Source organism: Suricata suricatta, chromosome 2 (genome assembly GCF_006229205.1).
Source record: "Suricata suricatta isolate VVHF042 chromosome 2, meerkat_22Aug2017_6uvM2_HiC, whole genome shotgun sequence".
Lineage (NCBI taxonomy): Eukaryota > Metazoa > Chordata > Mammalia > Carnivora > Herpestidae > Suricata > Suricata suricatta.
In genome coordinates, this window is record NC_043701.1 from 19429061 (window position 1) to 19448114 (window position 19054).

The following is a 19054-nucleotide window of genomic DNA, read 5'->3' on the forward strand; positions in this document are numbered from 1 at the left end:
ATCTTAAACATAATCATCATGTGGTTCCATATTATCAAATGCAATGATACTATTATAACACCATCAAATAAATGATATACTTAGTACACTATCAGTGTACTTCGTTTGGAAAATACAACTTTCAAAAATAAATTGAGGTGCTCAGCCATTACACTAAACATTTGGGCCTTTTTATATCTATTAAATATAAAACTTAATGATCTTTATTTAAGCTTTAAAAATCTACGGTACTCATTTCCATATGTCTTTTGAATTTGAGGGGCATCTCAAGTTTTTAAAGCTCTAATTTTAGAAACTATCTTGCATGCTTACTGCTATCAGAGATTTGTTTTTCTTTTCTTTCCCTGAAATTTTTGTGTCAAGTTTTAAAATAAAGTGAAGTTGCTATTGAATTTGCTTTGATAAGGAGACAGGAAGGAAAATAAATTAGTACAAAAGCTAAATAGTTGTGCTTAGATATTGAGATAAAGTACCCTTTGTTTCTGGTTATTTGTGCTACGTGGTTTGTTTCATTTAATTTTTGATTAATAAAGTTATGCCTTCAACTATGATACTACATAATAAATTTAAAGCACTAATAGTAGTGATTAGCCATACATGTAAGGAAGTTATTTTATTAAGTTATTTTTTGTCAGCTTGTTTTTAAAACATTTTTATATAAAAAGCAACAATGTTTATTAGATTTTCTAGTATTTTAATAGAGTGGTCTGTCTTGTAATTAAGTACTCACTAGCTCATGTCTCAAAAGTGGGTAAAAGTGATGCTTATTTAGCCAAAGAACGCTGATTCACATACATTCTTTTGTCGAATAGACAACTGATGAAACTTAGTGGCTTGGCAAAAGTTTTAAGATGGTATAAAGGTTATTGTGGATTTGAACATTAAAAAACAAGACAATATACAATTCAGACATTTCTTCTCATTAAAGACATTTATTCGTTCATCCATTTATATGATAAAATATCATGTATCAGGTTGTAAGCCCACTTATAAGAGATACAAGTTTGCACTGAAATAGAATCCTATCACTTTATTAAAAATTTTAAAATGTTTATTTATTTTTGAGAGGGAGAGAGAAAGTGCGTGAGTGAGAGTGCGCAGCAGGGGAGGGCCAGAGAGAGTCAGAGAAACCGAAGCAGGCTCCAGGGTCTGAGCTGTCAGCACAGAGCCTAACATGGGACTCGAACTCCTGAGCTGTTAGATCATGACCTGAGCCAAAGTAATATGCTCATCTGACTGAGCCACCCAAGCACCCCAGAATCCTGTCACTTGAGACCTTAGCTTGATATATATAAATTTTTACTCTGCCTATATATTTATAAATTAGAATATGAAATCAATCATTTTGGGGTGGAAATTCCTGGAGTTAACTCTGACCTATTGCCATAAATTTAACATTTGGCATTCTCAACTTAGTGAGGTCTTAAATGACGCAAGAGTCCAGTATGAACTCAGCCTCTCAGCCAAATCGAGCAAGGTTACACAAAATTTCAAGTGATGTTCCAATCAGAAGGCTCTAAAATTGGCTGATTTTTATTCCAAAAATATTTAATGAGTGGCTACCCTGTTCCAGGCCCTGTTTGGTCCTAATTTTCACCAAATCAGATACCTTCCAAAAATAATTGAGATACTCTTGAGTTTCTTATTGTTTTCTTTCCCCCAAAATGGCCAACTAAAGTTTTTAGTCAGATTATTCTCCTATGGGTAACTGAACATATCTTATCAAAACCAAGTATAATAATCATCCCCATAACTTTTCAGGGTTGGATGTAATACTTGTTTTTATCCATTTTATAATTCCTAGTGTCTGTTTGGATAGTGGGTGCATACAGATGGTTCTGTTTACCATTTTCCATAAAAAGGTTTTATGTGACCTTTGTAAGTCTGCCTCTGAAGACCATGTATCATAGAATCTCCTGTGCTTATTAGTATAGTTGCTGACTAGTGTGGATTGTGGTTCAGATTTAATTCAGAAACTTTCATGAGCACTTTTTGTGTGCCTGGTGTCGGTGGTCTACATTTTAGTGCATCTTCAGTAGTTATCTTCAGTAGCTTAATTTTTCTGTTTAAAAGCTCTTTTAAAACAAATTTTATTAATGCAACTTGAATTTACTTCATTGAGTGTTACACAATTGATTGCTTACTCTCCATGTTAACATTATGTGTCCAGCTTCCTCTTGCATGTTTTCTTTTGGTCTCTTCCCTTTTCTTTATTTACATCACTTTTAAAGAGAAGAAGTTTGTGGTCATTTACTAAGGTGTATTATTTTTAACTTTCAGTAAAATATAGGAATTCATTTAGGTGCTTGACAACCCAATTGGTGTGTGTTTGTGTGTCTGTGTGTGTGTATTAATAAACACACAGTTGAAGAAATTTAATCTGTCATATTCCTTTCCCACAAAATATAGAGTTCTGAAATACCATGCCTTATTTGAAAAGTGTTACTTCAGGTTAATCTTATATCATTGTGCATAATTAATTAATTCTTTTTAGTTTGAGGCAACAGTGTACACTCTTAAGGTAAGCCTTTTAAAAAATTAATATTTAAATAAACCTCTAAAATCCAAGAACCAATTATGATTCCTAATGGTGATTTAAAAGAAGCATTCCCATTAAAGTCAGGAGCAGCATAAGATGTCCGTTATTTATTTTGCTCTGGAAGTACTAACTAGTACTTTTGCAGTGAAACCAGGGGCAAAATATAGAAGAGAGACCACGGAAGAGGTAAAATTTCCACTATTTGCAGACTGTGTACCTGGAAAACCAAGGAAATCAACTTACAAAGTTTTGTAACCTAAGAGAAGTAAGTTACAGTAACTGCCTATGAAGTTAGTGAAGAAATTCTCTGTCTTGATATGGAGATCAACAAAAGAGAGTTTAGAGTAAGACTTCCATTTTGGAAGACAATGATGTAATATATAGATGATTATATTCACATGAAATAAAACTGAATGTTTGTTGTCAAAAATTTGTGCAAAATAAGGTATCCATAATCCTACCACGCCCGAGACTAACTACTGTTAACATTTTATGTATGATTTCTGTTTTTACCATGATGTGTGTGGACAGACAGATGCATTCATATGTATATTTTCGGGGAGTGTGTATGTGGGGTAGGAAGGTACCGGTTAGGGCTCATGTTGTATTATTACTATTTTAAAATCTATTTAATGCAGAAGCAGGCTATCCATGTTTTTTCTACATTATTTCTTTCCCCTGTGGCAATCTTTTCATGGATGTACAGTTTGGATATTTGACCGGTTCCTTTTTTGGCTGCTCTTCCTGTTTTAAATTTTATCAACAAAGATAGGGAGGAAAAGGTACTCTTGGGCTAAATCTTTGCAGATATCCATGATGTATTTTCTGTTTTTCAATAAATTTCTAGAAGTAAATTTGTTGGGTCAGAGGGTATATTCGAATGTTTTTGTTTTTATTCACACTGGTAATGTGAATTGCCCATTCATAACCTTTTTTTCCAGTATTTAAAAATATTTTTATGTTTCAAGTTTTTGAAAGTCAAATCTATCACTTTTCTTTCTGTAGTGAATATATGCTTAGAAAGGTTTCTGTCTGTAAGATTTAATTAGCTTTATTTTCCTTTTTACTTTGTTCTCATTGTTTTACAGTGGGATTTTTATTCATTCTTGTATTTATTTTGGCATATGTTACGAGGTTTTTTCCTAGGCAGTTTTGCCACTAGCAATTTTTAAAATTAATAATGTATCCCTTCTCCTTAGAGATATCTTGGTTATTTCATACCCAAGTTCTAATGTAGAATTAAGGCTTCTGGTGTTGAATTGTTTGTTTGCTGTATTTGCCAATTCTTGAACTAATAGCACATTATCTAAATTATTGTGGATTTATACCTTAAAACATTTATCACGGCAATTCCCCAATCATGACCATTAATTTTTAAAATTTCTTTATTGATACAATTCATCTAGTCTCTCCAGTGAATATTAGTCTCTTTTCAGTAAGTATTTTCATACCTGAGACCCTTGGTTATTCTTTGTGCATTGAAATAACTTTATAAAGTATTTGGAAAGTATATGTAAATAGAAATTTTTGTGCTCCTAATATTACTTTAGATACCTGGTAGTTTATTTTTTAAAGGATCTATTCATGCTTACTCATTATCCTTTCTTTTTTCTGCTCTCATTGTTTGCTAGAGTCTCATCTGGCTATTTGGTACCAATCCGTTTATTACTCTTGCATGGCGGGATGTTTTGAACTTTGAGCCAGTCAGAAACACGGTGGTAGATAGACATCACACGTAATGTGGATTTTGCTATTAATAAATAACATCAGTTTGTTATTTGTTGAGGTTCACCTGTGAACTTCATTTAGCTAACTCTTCCTGTTTTCATTATGAACAAAGCGAAGTACTTGTTTGCTTTTACAGAGGACATTTGTGTGATGTATTTTGCTCTCTTCATGTTTTATGGATGTTGTCATACAGCACTTTCAAGTCTGTAATACCAGTCTGGATCCTATCATATCATTTTTAGTTCTTTGGTGTATTTCATATAGATATCTTCTTTTAATATTAAAATCACACAGGAGAAACTGTCTGAAAATTCTTCTGATGTATAAAGCCACAGGAATCAGCGATGTGAAATTATAGTGGGTTCTTTAGGATCTTCAGAGAATTGCAATTATTAACACTGAGAGTGATTTTCTTTCTTGTAGTTGTTAGAGAACAATTTAGAAAATTGATGCTTCTGTCAAAAGTCTGGATGAGTAGGATACAGGCTCAGTCTGGATGTGGCAACATTAAGAACCCCACAACTTTTACTAACTGCAAAAAAGAAAGTCTATTTTATACTCCATTAAACTGTTATACATCATAAATAATTTCAAACCTTGTTCTCATCTTTATCAAGGATGATAAACAAGTCACTGTGCAGATTTTTTTAAATGAATGTAACAGTGTTCTCCCCTTCTGCCTTGTGTGACTTTCTGCATTACCTTCTCCAAGCATCTCTTGACCTCATTAGAAACAAGTGTATGCCTCCTGGATGGTCCCTGACAACAAATACGGGCCAAGAATTGTTATGGGGATGACACTGGAAGAGGTCAGGTGACTCAGGGTGACTTGCTCCCGAGCTCTTCTGCTCGTTCAGGATATGATTTTGGCCACTATCCAGCCTTCTGAGTCTGTTTCCTCATCTTTCAAATGACCACAGCTACTTCAGAGGCTTGTTGTGGAAGTTCATAGAGAGGAGTTGTGTCCTTTGTAAACTTTCATCACTGTACTCCTATTACATTTCTGTAGGTAGCGATGTTTGTAGTGGGTTTGGCTCTGCTAACAAGGATTGGGAGATCTACACAGAGATTCCACAGTTGCACACGGGAAGCCAAGTGCTGTTGTTAGTGCTCTCCCACTTTGCCCTGTTCTTTTCACAAACACCTCATGCTCCTTGACTAGATTCTGCCCTATCTGAGCATCCTTCTATCCAAACGGTTTACTGGAAATGCAATGAGGGGAGATGATGCTGTTAAGGAGAACAGGATTGAGTTCCTAATTTTTGGTGTCTCCAGCAATGTAGAGAACTCAGCATCCCTAGGATGTGGGCAATTGGTTGGTGAAGGTGAGAGGTTTGAGAGTTAGAGTTTGTTAAGGAGGATAAAAAGAAAATAAGGAGGCTGTGGTTGAAGAGGTGGAATCTCAAGTGACAAATCTCTGTAGAGGAGCAGAGCCTTCAGAAAGAACCGCAGTCTAGGAGTAGCTGTTCCATTGAGTGGCTAATGGTCTCAGAGGGGATGTTTTGAAGAGGACATGGAGAGGCATTGTTGTGAGCTGAATTGTGGTTATGCTGAGCAGCAGGGAGAGTCCTAGCGGAGTGAGGATAGCGGAGGATGGCCTCAGGAGTGGTGCCTACATATGGATGCCTGGGCAGGAGCGGCAGCTGGTCCCCTGCCCCCAGTCCCACCCAGTGCCGGTGTAAGAAATCTGGCGTAGTCTTCGAGGAGGACTACAAATCTCAGAAATGTTGTAAGTAGTGAAATTGGCCACTTCTTATGTTGGATGTAGTCACAGATTTGAGAGAAGAATCCAAAGAATTGCTGCCCCACCATAATCCTTTTGGTTTATTTGAACACACACAGCAGGAGACCTTTAGCACATGGAATCATGTAAGAATGGATGAAAATGGGCCTGCCTAAAAATTAGGCCCACCTTTATGATTGGGAAGCATCGGCTTTAAGTTATTTTGAGCGGATATTCATCATTGAGAAACTGGCTTCTTTTGTCATGTTTAAACTTGGATCTTAGATGTGGTGTCTGGGGTCCTTAAGAGGTCCCCTACTGTCTTCTCAAAAAGTGGAAACTGATAGAGTAAATGCAATAATACTTCACTCATTCAATTTGAGTACTAATCAGAATAATAAAACCGTATGCTTTTTTCCTTATGTCCCCATTCCTAGCCCTATTGATGCCTATTGAATATATATATATATATCCCTCCCCCTGGCCCCCCCAAATAGTTTCTTAGCTTAGAGTTTTACAAGCATCACTTATATTAATGATAACGGTGGAGCTAGACAGTGTTGCTGCTTCTCCATCCCACTTGACGAGAGCCAGCAGTGGTGTGGTGGAACTTGGGACCCTTTCCAAGGCTTGGCTTTCGTGGCTTGCAGGTGTCAGCCTTCGCATCTCCCTGTGCTGGTTTGGTTATCTCCTGGGTGTCAGGGTTTCTTCATGGAATGGATCAATGAGTATAACCTCCAAGAATTTGCATGTGGACTCTTCTTCTGCACAGTATGAATTCAAGACTCTCAGAGCCCCACAGTGGCATCCAGCTCACTCCTCTGCAACAGACCGAAGGCTTTGGGGGAAACTCTACCTGGTTAACACCATGATGGACAAGCTGGCCGTTGGTTGCACCCCTAGATGCTGGGCTTTTTGTGGCCACCACGTTGCACATTAATCTTGGCCTTGTACCCATGTCTTCATTTTTTTTTTTATTGGGCCAGGCTGGCTGAGGGGCCTTGTGTAGCACAGAGAGCTGGTAGTATTGGCAGTTGATTACCCGAGCAGAAAATGCACTATATTGGGCAACTTCTTCCTCCATAGCTTCTGGATGTACTTGCAAGTGCCCATCTTGACTGGAAAGGCTTGAATATATTTTGTAACATGTTTGGTTATTTGCCCTACCAGTCCATGGAAGATGCAACAAACCCTAAGACTGGAGTGAATAATGGAATCTGTAAATTCGAAACTGTCACTGTGATCGTGGGAGAAATGACTGCTAATGACTTGATACAGAAGGAAGAGACAAAATATAGAAAGTAGGAACTGTATGAAAGCACATCAGTGGTGAATATTCCTTAAAATTTTTTTTAATGTTGATTTGTTTTTGAGATAGAGATAGAGACAGAGACAGAAACAGTGCGCAAGTTGGAAAGGGGCAAAGAGAGAGGGAGACACAGAATCCGAAGCAGGCCCCAGGCTCTGAGCTGTCAGCACAGAGCCTGATGTGGGGCTAGAACTCTTGAACTACTAGATCATGACCGAGCCAAAGTCAGACGGTTAACTAACTGAGCCACCCAGGTGCCCCTGGTGAATATTCCTAATGATGGCCTTGATTCATCCATAAAGCAAAACAACTTGGAAGCACTTTACTACTTTCTGTTCAATTGCCTGTAAGGAGACAGGGAAATGAAATACTCTGAGGAAAGATTTCCTTTACAGATGGCCACAGATTTAATCAGGGATTTAGGATGCATGAAGATATAAGCCTCAGTTATATAGAAAATGCACTTAAATGGAGTACTTTATTTCCCAGGGATGCAGATAATTGAGTTATACCTAAAATCTTGAACAGTCTGAATAACACACATGCATACACACATATAGCTTCTGTGTGCCAAGAGGTGTTAAATGGTTTGAAAACTGTAATTAAATAGCTGAAATCCTGCTGCAAAACCACTGTAAGCATTGCCTCTTGTAGTATTTCAGCATTAAGTGCTAAAATTTAATCTGGGTAGCTGTGACTAATCTAGTCTCTCTTTGTAACACATTCAAATTAAGAGGTGTATGTTCTTGTTCATGTACTTTCTCATTAGCACTAATAATGCTAATGGGAGTGACAAATGTATTCTGTTTCTGCCTTCTATCGCTCACACCTTTTAGATATCTAGTTCCTTAGAGGAAGTAGTTTTCCACGTGATACATTCATGGAGCTGTGTGTTTACTTAATAGTTTCCCTCAAAAGAGACTATGTCCATAGGGACTATTTGTTGATGGGCTCCTGGGAAAAGACATTTGAATTAATCAATTTGAACCGTAGGAGAAATTATGATGACAATTAATATAAATGAGAATACCACAAACTCATTTGTCCCAATATGTCTTTCAGGTTTGTTTTGCTTTGCTTTGCTTTTAAATTTATTATGAGATTTCAAGCATTTTCTTCCCCCCAGACTCTTGACTTTGATGCTTGAGTATACCCTCTTCATTTCTCTTCTCCAAACCTTCCTGTTTGTTCAAAGGACTCTTTAATGTCTAAGCAAGTAAGTGACAGTTCCCAGTATTTGAAACCATGTAAAGCCCTCTTCTTTTTGTGTGTACTCATCTCATGAAGGGTTAGTATGTTTTGTTATTGTATTCCCTATACTGTATTAGCAAATCCTTTTTTTACTGTTTATTTTTGAGAGCGAGCGAGCGGGCATGCTCACGCGTACACGTGCACAGGTGGGGCGGGACCGGGGAGTGTGGAAGGGGGAGGCAGAGGATCTGAAGCAGGCTCTGCGCTGACAGCAGAGAGCCCAGATCCTTTCATTCATGAGCGATCCAGAATGGGATCTGTGCAGGGATAGCCTGCTGCCACCGGGCTTCCCCCTGCTTTCCCCAGCCCCCAGCTCTCACACACTCGTGTTCCTTGCACCCCACACCTCATGGGACGGTGGCTGTGCGGTCCTCAGCTCCAACTCCTCTGTCAGACTCTGCTGCTTTCTTCCCCCAAGATCTGAACTTTCTGCCTTGAGAGGCTTCTTCTTTCCTAGTCTTTTGCTGCTGGTGGCCTGGGGGCTGGGGGCCTCCTTGGAGATGCAGGTGTGAGAAGACAGTTGGAGGAGCTCTACTGCTCTGGACTATGACCCGTGGGGACAGCTTTCTGGCGTCCTGTTTCCACCTGACATGCGCATTTCCTTAGAGACAGTGGTATCAAGAGTGGCTAGGGTACGTAAGATCACACATAGTTCAACCTTGTTGTAGATTAAATAAGGACTTCTAGGCTCATTTGGGACTTAATACATTGATCTCCCCAAACCAAATTCCAAATGGAATTTGCAAGTTGTGTACAGTCTGTCTTTCTGTTGCATTTTGATGGGTTACTCAAATTGTTTTCTCAGGCTCTGGAAATAGATGATCAAGTCTGCAGTGTCACATGGGGGAAAGAGTGTGAATCCCTGCCGTTACTAACTTTTTGTCCTTGGGCACGTCACTTACCATCCACAAGGCTCAGTATTTTCAATCTGTTAAATAGACATGATTAATAGCCATGGGACCTATATCACGAAATGATCGAAAACATCATAGGAGATAATGTACATGAACATGCCATGTAAGTTTTTTAGGAAGGGATGTAAACCAAAGACACAATTATTTGCTGTTTAACAATTAGAAAGATAGAGAAGAGCTGTGTTGGCAGGTCTCTAAAATGCTATGAATTTTCTTAACTTGTTGAAGGTGTTTGCTAGGAATTCTTTTTCCTGTCATAACACCACTGAGATATTGTTTTTAAGTAACAGATTTTTAATGAATTAATTTCCTTAATGGCAGTATGCTTTGTAAGCAAAACACTTTACAATAATAAGGTACTTCGAAAAAACAGTGTCCTTTGACAGATGAAAGGTCAGCTAGTATGGAACACAGTGCAAAAATACTAGCCACCAGATCAAATCTTAATCAGTAATAGTGTTCCACTAATTACAAGAGCTGGTTTATATATCGGATATATTACTGTTGGTAAACATTGGATTATATTAGCTAACGGAGCTGATTACCATCCACGAAATAAGCAGATGACTTGCTAAAAGCGTTCACCAGTGGTTTGAAGTAAGGAGGTGCCACCGCCTAATATTTCAGTTAGCGTGGAAAGGCAGGTAATGACATTATGAATACATTTATAATGCAGGCCAATTTCTTCTAAAATGCATGTAAGTATTATTACTGTACCAGGAGTCTGAAATATGATTTATTTAATGCATTTCAACCCCCATAATATTAAGATATAATTGAGATGCGAAGTAAAAAAAAAAATTGCATGCAGTTGGTATGGTACATGAATCATAGACTAAATTGCTTGTAATTTTAAAGGCACTTAGAGAAATTGTGAAATTTATATAATGCATTCTTATGTTTGGAAAAGGTTATGAGAACAATAGTCTGGTTATTTTAGTATTTCAGTCCTAAAAATAGGACTTTCAAATTACTAGTAAACCTAAGATAGCCATATGCATGAACAAATCCAAAACTCTTTATGTCCAGTTCTCTTAAATAGTTTTTGTGAATTTTTTTTAAACCTCTCCTGTTTAGCAGAGTAGTTGAGTAGCACATGATTTCTATAAAGGCCATAATCTAGTTTTTATAAACTATACAACTGCTGAATGACAACGTAAACGGTGCCAGCATGTTTAGAAGGGAATCAGTTAAATGGTACTTGGAATTTTGATGATTATTGCTTTGAAAAGACTGAAAATCACAGGTCTTGGCTTTATAGTTTAATTACTTGCTTAACAATTGCTAGTGATTCACTAAATCACAAGGCTTCCAAACAAATAACATCAGTAACTGCCGCCATGCCTGAGCAACTCCAATTTTCTTGACAATGGCTACCAAACTGTGTTTAGCCTAATATAAACTTGTTAGTTTAACAGCGAGCAATAGGAGTTTCAAGTGTACCATTGATGAGATGCCAGCAAATTGAGCGCTTTACCAGTGGTGACACTTGTGTCGAAAATAACTTCAGCATGTTTCATCAAGACCAGTTGGAGAAGCAAATATAGTAATTAGGCACATACCTTTTTGATATTGGATTTAATAGTTACGAGGTCTGTCCAGCTTTCCAGGGTTTCTAATTAACAATTGGTTTTTAAGAACAGCATGCCGCTCCTCACCGTTTGAATAAGACTGGGAAACGGGGCAAGCTTAGGTCTCTTGTACTTTTGTGGGCCATGGTCAGATCTCCTGGTGGCAGTTTAAAAGAACAGCAAGATTCAGGTGTCCTGGTGGGAGAATTTAATTTGTGCCTTTATTGACCTGTGCTCTCTTTCTTTGCTATGTCTTAACTTCGTGGCATTTCTGTGAGTTAGTGACTCTTCCATCTTGTCCTTTTGCAATGGCAAGCTCTTTATTTCAAGTAGATTCCCCCAGAATTGAGTTCCTCAGTTTTCACTTATATAACAGCCACCGTCTTGCTCACCTGAGTTCCCTTAACCCCTGTTCTTTAGTATTTTACCACTGAAATCATGTAATAAAAACATACCAGACCTACATTTAAGCAGTGATAATAATGCATAATACTTTATCGAGCACTTACTCATGCCAGGCTCTGTGCCAAGAACTCCACTTATATTTTATTTAATTGTTATAGCATGAGGTGATAGTATTACTGTTCGGTGATTGGAATAACTGAGGCTTACAGAAGTCACTAGGCAATCACTTTGCCAATCACTTTGGCTCCAGGCCTAGGCTTTGAGCAACTATGCCGTACTGCCCCTGTAGTATAAATGTGGACATGACTGACTTAGGTGTGACGCTATATAAAATATGGCCCTCCTTGGTTTAGATGGGTTTTTAATTGTGTCCTACAATAATACATTTTAAATTATGATTCAGTGCACACAGATAAATTAATTGAAACACAAAGAATACCGTATTTTATTCATTCTGGTTTCTGCCCTCATATTTTCTGTTTTCTTCTGTTTCTGTTTTTAAAAACAGTAGATTGTGACCCACTAATACGATTTCACAGTTTACTAAATAGGTAGCAACATACAATTTGAAAATCATTGAGAATCCATGCTGGTGTTTTGGGTTCATGCTAGCGAGTAGAATCTGGGTCTCATTGGTTTTACACTTGCTTATGTGCTGCCTCAGGTACTTACACTTGTAATTTTGTTAGTTTTCTAATTTTGTGGGACCTTCGATAGTTTTGCTAGGCGGCATTTATGAGTGATTGAAATCTGAGGACGGATTAATACCTTTCCTGAGGCTCCGAGTTTCTCCTTTGCCATTTCATCATGATCCTTTGGGGGGTCCTGTGGAGTTTAGATTCAGGGTTATGCTTAGGTTATACTTTCTGGAGACTGCTTCCCTTTCTTTCTCAAGTTCTCTTATGCCAGGCAAGTTCATTATGGCAATTGAAGGAAACCAAAGAGGAAAAAAAGGTCTTTCTTCAGTTATACCTCTTCCATTTTGTCTCCTGTTATGCTGGACACCGTATACTCAATGTGTTATAAATAGACATGAGAAGGTGCAGGGATCAGTCATCTCGTACCCTTTGCCAGGCAGACCTACGTTAAGTATTGGCTGGAATTCAAGACTGAGGTTATTGCCCCACTTGTCTTTGCTCGGAATGAACTGGTAGCACAGACTGGGGTAACCCAGCACCAGCGTGGCATGCGGTGCCCCGTCCTCTCTTCCAGTCTCTCCTTGAGTCAGGAAATTTGGGTGTCTGCTCTGTGCCAGAAGGCTCCAGGGCTGTGATGGGGCATGTGACACCCATGGTGCCTCTTTCTTTCAGTTTACATTCTAGTGGGAGACAGACCATGCATAAGACATGCAGTGAATCTTCGAGGAGCTATAATATGGATGTGCAGCATTTCTCCACTTATCTGTGCCCCATCCCCAGTGTTGTCAATGTTGCCAGTACCCACAGATCCTCCAAAGAGACATAGAATGTGTAAGTCAAAGGCCACTATGGGGTACTCATTTGTGAGAGGCCTATAACTCAAGGGCAGACTGTTGAGGGGCACAGGGCCAGAAGTCCATGGAGCAGCATTTAACTTTTTCTTGTTAAATGCAGACTGTCTGACCCAGCTCAGACCAACTGAGGCAGAATCTGCATTTTAACAAGATCCCCAGGGGAACATGCACCTTAAAGTTTGAGAAGTACTGCTAGAGTAGTGGTATTTCTTGACTTGACTATGTAGACAAGGAGTTGGGCACGATAAGTCACGGCCAGCAAAATGATACTGTCAAAACTTTAAGTATCAACAAGGGTGGAAATTGTCAGATGCTGCTGCTTTACTCACTTCTGTTACTCCCAGAAAGACTGAGAAGGGCACCCTATCCTGCCCTTTTGACATCTCCCTCCCCTCCACTGGAATGGACCACCGGAAGTTAGTCCTCAGCCAGCATCATTCAGAAATCCCACTGGTGTGCTGGAGTTCTGTGTGTCTATCCCCAGCTCCTGCCATCCTTTGTCTCCTTGCCCCACTGGAGAGCCTTTTTGTCTCCTAGTACCCGCAGCAGAGCCCTTTTGCCTGTGGCCCCCTTGCCCACAGACTCCCTTGCTGTGAGCGTTAATAAGCCTTTGCAATACTTGTGATCATTGGCTCAGCTGTGCTGTGTTTTGACCTCTGGTGTCTTTTGAGGGAAGGATCAGCAGACCCAGATATGGACCAAGTCAGATTGGGGCTTCAAAACAAAAAAGGAGTATCGATTCTCAGATATCACTCCAGACCAAAGAAATCAACATTTCTGCAGAGTGGGACCTAGGATGTGGCAATTTTTCCAAAGCTTCCAGGTGATTCCAACGGGCAGCCAAGATTGACAACCTCCTCTCTAGAGGAAAACTATCTTTTTTATGTTTTTAGGGCCCTAGGACAATTTAGAAGCTACCTATAGTGAATTCTGACTGACGCTTTCAGTGTCCGTTGTTGAAGTGCACCCCTGTTGTGCAGATACAGATGTGTGTACCCTGCTGTACTGCACACCTGTAGAATTGCTTGGGCTCATTCTTAGACAACTGTGGCAGAATCGATGGTGGCAGAGCCGAGAGCTACCAGAGTGGAATTTGAGTAAATACAACGAAACTGACATCAGATCCTGTGGAAAATATGCTGTAACGTGTGTGACTCAGTTGATAAATGAATAATAGCAGTTTTGCATTTGAAAAATAACAGTTTCTGTGAACATTGAGAATGTTTTTGCCTACCATTGTTGTCTGACCCAGGCCAGAATCTGCTTCACACTGACAAAACTCATCAAGACCCAGGGTTATATCTGATTCTGAAAATGACAGCTGTAAGTCCCAAACTTCCGTACTCTGGAAGGTTTTCATGTTAGAAAACCTTGCTTTTTGCCTTTTGCTTTTTCAGATGACACAGAGCAGAAAGGATCAGCTGGGAGTCCCTCAAAGCCAGAAGATTAATGGAATTAAGAGAAGGTATTCTGAGGCAGGACACAGTGGCTAGATGAAGGGACTCCAGGGGGAAGATTTTGAGGTCCTTAGATTTTATGACGTTTTCATAAGCCAGGGTTATAAGCTGCGGCTGGGAAGAGAAACTCAGGTGGAAAAATTGAAAGGAGGTCCTTAAAATTTTGTAGGATGTGAAAGAGAGAAATTTTAGCAGAAAAGTTTTACGCGCCAGTAACGAGCCTGATCTAATATATTGTCCTTCCAGCCCTTTGATTTGGGTCCATCAGTGGTCTGTCTTTGACGTTCAGACCCTGCATGAGCCGCCTTAACTTGTGAGTCCGGACTAAAAGGGAACAGTTGGAGATGGCAGGTACTGCGCGCATGTCCGACAGCGACGGCTCGTGAGTTGTGCTGGCCAGTAAGCAGTTCCTTCCAGGGCAGAGACCAAGGGAAGCACCTTGCTTTTGCTTTTGTCTTAGTGCCTGCATGTCTTTGACAAGTGAACAATAAAATGTACTGTTTGATTTCAGACTGTCTTGCTTCTTTTCTCTGTCCCTCCTGCAATCTTTCTTTTTCATGTCACATTACACAAGGTGCTTTTCACCTCTCTTTCCTGACCCTGGGTTCCAGTGTTCATTGGTCGCTCTCACCCAGGATGTGCACTAATTGGCAAAACTGTAACCTGGTAGCAGCAGTTCGCTATTTCAGTTTCCTAATTGGTGTCAGGGGCTGCTGGGGGAGCCCAGCCATGTTGGATTGATTGATAGATCGGCCGCTGTGACCGCTGAGCTTCCGTCTGACCAACAGGTCTATTGCTTTTGAAACTCAAAATTAAAATGTTAAATATATCCTACAGTGTTCATAGTGGGTCTGAAATGAAATCAGCTATTCATCATTAAGGAACACTTTCAATGTTACCTGAAGGTCCCTTGGGTTTGCCACTCGAAATTTTGTTCTATTTCTAACTCACAGCTGGCTGTTTTCTTGCTTTCATAATGCAGTGTAAAGCTGCATTATATTTCACACTGCCTGCTGCACAGTGGGTTTCTTCTTTTCAAAAGTAATGCAGACATGGTGTTAAATGTGTGTGTGTTGGGGGTTGGGGTGGCATTGAAGATACTCTTCTTATAAAACTTGAAATTTACAAGCTCCTTTACATTGGTCATTGAGAATGTAGATTGTTAACTGTGAATCATAGGGAAAACAATGAAACCTTCTTTTTCAAAAGCTTTTTCACATAATTGACATTTATGTTGAAAGTATAACTGAACATTGAGTATATAAGTATAATATAATGACTGCTTACCCTAATTAATGCCTCAATTTACAGAAGGCTACAAAATACTGCATTTTAAAATCAAATTTTAATACTTTGTGATTAGCATATTACAGTCTAGTATCTTCAAGAGATCAGATATTACCAGTGAGCAAACGTCTTTGACGTTTTTGGTTTGTCAAGTTTAAAAAAAAATTATTATTATTATTTTAATTTTTATTATTTTTATTTTAATAGTTTATTGTCAAATTGGTTTCCATATAACACCCAGTGCTCTTCCCCACAAGTGCCCTCCTCCATGCCCACCACCCCCTTCCCCCTCCCCCCGCCTTCAACCCTTGGTTCTTGGTTCCTTGAGTTTCTGTAGTCAGTACTTAATCATTTATAGCAGCATTTCTTTTGTAGAAAAAAAATTCAATCTTGTTAACACACATTGTGTGTTACACATTCTAGTAATGCTATCTTATGTTTGTTTGCGTAATACTGGTTTTCCAAAGAACTTTCATATATATTATCTCTCTTGGTCCTTTTTGATATCCTCAAATTTACGAATTCTTTTTTACCTTTTATTGAGGAGGGGACAGAACCGAAAAGTGACTTGGTGGAAATCACTACTGCCACATAAGGGACTGAGTCATAGCTTGAACCAGCCCTTGACATTCCTTGTCTAGAGTTTCCCCACATTAATATAGTGCTTTCTATGTGCCGAGCCTTAACGTTAGTGCTCTTGGCATTACAAAGGTGACTCTCTCTCTTGACCTTAAATTCTCGTTCAGAAGATTGACATATGCACAAGTAGACACACAGAGTGCTAAAGGGCTGAGGGACCAATGCAGGTTCTAGAGTTAGGCTTGGGCCATGGGGGTGAATAGGAGAGAACCTGTCACAGTTTCTGAGAAGAGTGAGTTTCTGAGGTGGAACTTTACAAAGGAGAGGCTTAGAGATTTAAAGGGTTCTTGGCATCCAAACAGAGAGAAGAGCTGGAGCAAAAACATCCAGAGATGGTAGAACGCAGTTTCTGGATGTTGAGTAAATGAACATCCTTGGATCTGGGTCTGGGTAAGGAAGGGCCATTAATGGTTGACAGGCTGGAAGGCAGAGAGTCAAATGGCCAGTCTTATGGACAGGATAGATTAAAGGGTTGGAGAGAAAGAAGGGTGAAAATTGGCGAGGATGGGGATGTGGTGCAGCCTTCCCAGCAAGAGGAAGTAGTTTTAATTAGTAGATTGTACTTTGAAAATCAAAGGATGATAATACATATGGTAGACGTTGCTGAGGTTAGAAGCGGGAGATCTGAAAGGCCGTACCTTAAAGATTACTCTGGCTTCAAAGACTGGCAGGAATCACATTTCGCTTTAAGATTTCTGTCACTTTGTTGTATTACTGAACCACCAAATGAGTAATTCTAAGGCCATGTGATGAGGTAAGGACCCTAGTAACTGGGTGGTGAGCTTTCTCTTACCTTCTTAATTCCTCATAGAGCAGCCCTGAGGTACTGTGGTCCTTATACTGATCATAGAGGAAATACTCTGTCGTCCTAGTGGTGTTCAGAACCTCAGATTCTCTTTCATAAATGAAGCTGAGGAAGGCACTCTCCCAACACTTAAGCATCTACCTGATGCCATAAGAGGAAAGTTTGTCTGGTTCTGTTTCTTATGGTCTCATTGGGATGGTGACAGCTTTAGATAAAGTTCATGACCAGTTTCATTTCAGATAGCAGTGTTTTATAAGACATCCATGTGGATATGTTCATTAAATAAATTGGAGATGAGTCTGGAACTGGGGAGGGTGGCCAGGGATGGAGAGGGGCCTGGGAATCTTTCTCACAGACGTACAGCTCTGGAAATGGTGAGCCCTCTGAAGCAGAGAGTGTGGACAGAAGACAGAAGAAGCCAAAGGCAGAATGTTGGCGAATTCCTACCTTTAATCAGAAGGTGGAGGAAGGGTTTGCAGATCAGATTATGCAGGAGCCATCAGCAAGGGAAGGAGAGAATGAGGTGTGCCGGCAGCCAACAGAAGAGAGAACTTCAAGAAATGGTTTCCAGAGGGCCAGCGATGAGCACCGATTAGAGGCCATTGAATTAGGCAGTTATTGATCAGTGGTTACCTTACATAGTAATGTGCATAATCAGAGCAGTGGAATCAGAACTAGATTTCAGATGGTTAAAGAAGGGGAAAAGCTGAAGCAGTTCTTGTTCTGTCAAGACTTTAATCTGAAATAATTATGGTGAAGCAGCAGTGTTTTGGGGAGGTTTTCCTTATTTTTCCTTTCTTCATTTGTTCCCCTTCTTTTTAAACATTTTCTTCACTGTTTTTAGCTTATTTTTAAAAGCTTATTTATTTTTGAGAGAGAGAAAGTGAGCGCATGAGGAGGAGGCAGAGAGAGAGAGAGAGAGAGAGAGAGAGAGAGAGAGAGAGAATTCTAAGCAATCAGGGCTCCATCTCATGACTCTGAGGTCAGGACTTGAGCTGGAACCAAGAGTTGGACACTCAACTGACTGAGCCACCCAGTTGCCACCCCTTTAACTCATTTTTTATTCAAGTATAGTTACAGTTTTGTATTACTTTCAGGTGTACATTATAATTCAACAATTCTCTATATTACTCAGTGCTCATCAAGATCAGTGTCCTCTTGAATCCTTTTCTCTATTTCACCCAACCTCTCACCCACCTCTCCTCTAATGACTACCAGTACTCGATTTTTTTTCAAGTAGGCTTCAAGCCCTGCATGGAGCCCAATGCAAGGCTTAAAGCACAACACTGAGATCAAGACCTGAACTGAGACTTAACCAACTGAGACACCCAGGTGCCCCCAGTTCTTGATATTTAAGTCTGTTTTTTGTTGTTGTTTATCTCTTATTTTCGTTGTTCATTTGCTTTGTTTCTTAAATTCCACGTATAAGTGAAATCATATGGTATTTGTCATCCTCTGACTTATTTCACTTAGCATTATACTCTCTAAATCCATCCATGTTGTTGCAAATGGCAAGATTTTATTTTTTTATGGCTGATATTATACATAGATGCCATGTCTTCCTTATCCATTCATCAATGGAAGGACACTTGGACTCCTTCCATATCTTGGCTGTCATACACAAGGCTGTAATAAAATAGGGGTGCATATATCTTTTTGAATTTTTTTTTTCATTTTATATGGGTAAATACCCAGTAGTAGAATTACAGGATCATATGGTAATTGTATTTTTAATTTTTTAGGAGTCTCAATGTTGTTTTCTACAGTGGCGGTACCAGTTTGCATTGGGATATTTTCTTTAAAGAGGTTGATGTATTTGAAAGTTATGGGTAGGAGTCCCAATGCCATGAGAAAGATAAAAAATGTAAGAAAGATGGTGATAAATTGATACAGCAAAATCTCAGAAATTTGGAAGTATATCCAAGTTTAGAGAT

At 39.3% G+C, this 19054-nt stretch overlaps 1 protein-coding gene and 1 pseudogene across 3 annotated transcripts in view; one reads left to right on the forward strand and one right to left on the reverse strand.

Annotated features, from left to right (window-relative positions):
* Positions 1 to 19054, forward strand: part of CHCHD3 (coiled-coil-helix-coiled-coil-helix domain containing 3) — a 267194-nt gene that overhangs the window by 121173 nt on the left and 126967 nt on the right. The gene's annotated exons all lie outside the window — the stretch shown is intronic.
* Positions 6523 to 7103, reverse strand: LOC115303911 (annotated as a pseudogene).